This window comes from Schistocerca nitens, chromosome 1 (genome assembly GCF_023898315.1).
Source record: "Schistocerca nitens isolate TAMUIC-IGC-003100 chromosome 1, iqSchNite1.1, whole genome shotgun sequence".
Classification (NCBI taxonomy): Eukaryota; Metazoa; Arthropoda; class Insecta; order Orthoptera; family Acrididae; genus Schistocerca; species Schistocerca nitens.
In genome coordinates this window covers 618,895,298-618,896,304 of record NC_064614.1, presented here as the reverse complement: position 1 = coordinate 618,896,304, position 1,007 = coordinate 618,895,298, and the positions used below count along the sequence as shown (strand labels likewise).

The 1,007-nt window shown below is 48.7% G+C and overlaps 1 pseudogene; it reads left to right on the top strand.

The window, feature by feature from the left end:
* Positions 1-231: 231 nt before the first annotated feature.
* On the top strand, positions 232-349 carry LOC126203106 (5S ribosomal RNA; annotated as a pseudogene).
* Positions 350-1,007: the final 658 nt, after the last annotated feature.

Below are 1,007 nucleotides of genomic sequence, written 5' to 3'. Positions count from 1 at the left end.
TGAAATATACCGTGACGTACACCCGGCATTCTGTCAGTCTTTGCGAAGACTGCATAGAGATGATATTTAACGGTATCCGGCTTCCAAATTGTTAGTCTGAGATTGTTACTGAGGAAGCCAGGACCCATTGGTAAGGGGTTTGAAAAATATTGTTTCACCAAGTTCATTTTTCGTTTCTGTTTACTTCTTGCTTGTCTACTCCAATATAAACATGTTTTTGGCATTACATAGGCCAACGGCCTTGCCGCAGTGGTAACACCGGTTCCCGTCAGATCACCGAAGTTAAGCGCTGTCGGGCTGGGCTAGCACTTGAATGGGTGACCATCCTGTCTGCAGAGCGCTGTTGGCAAACGGGGTGCACTCAGCCCTTGTGGGGTAAACTGAGGAGCTACTTGATTCAGAAGTAGCGGCTCCGGTCTCGTAAACTGACCTACGGCCGGGAGAGCGGTGTGCTGACCACAAGCCCCTCAATATCCGCATCCAGTGACGCCTGTGGGCTGCGGATGACACGGCGGCAGGTTGGTACCGTTGGGCCTTCCAAGGCCTGTTCGGACGGAGATTTTAGCATTACATACCCTTGAACAAAACCTTAAGTTTCCATCTTTCTTAAAACAGCGAGGCCGGATCGTAAGTCGCAGAGGACACTAAGTTTGAAATGTACATTACTCTGAAGGAAGAAAAACATCGTCCAAGAAGAGAAGCTAGAATTACACTTTCCGTCGACTTTTTTTGTCTTTAGAGACGGAACATCAACTCAACTTAGGAAACATGCCGCTGCCTGCTTGAAGAAATCGTCTTATTATCCGCAAGTGGCGCTTTGCAGTCACTGAGGAGACTCCACATGCAGATTCCTTTAACGAAACTTCCACTCGCTAGCGGAGTGTACGCTGTTTGAAACTTCTTAACAGTCTGACGCCATGTGCCGGAGTAGAACACGAACCTGCAGGGCGAGTCGGGTGTCATGCATGGATAGCTTAGCCGGTAAAGTGCAGTGCCCGTAAAATTGC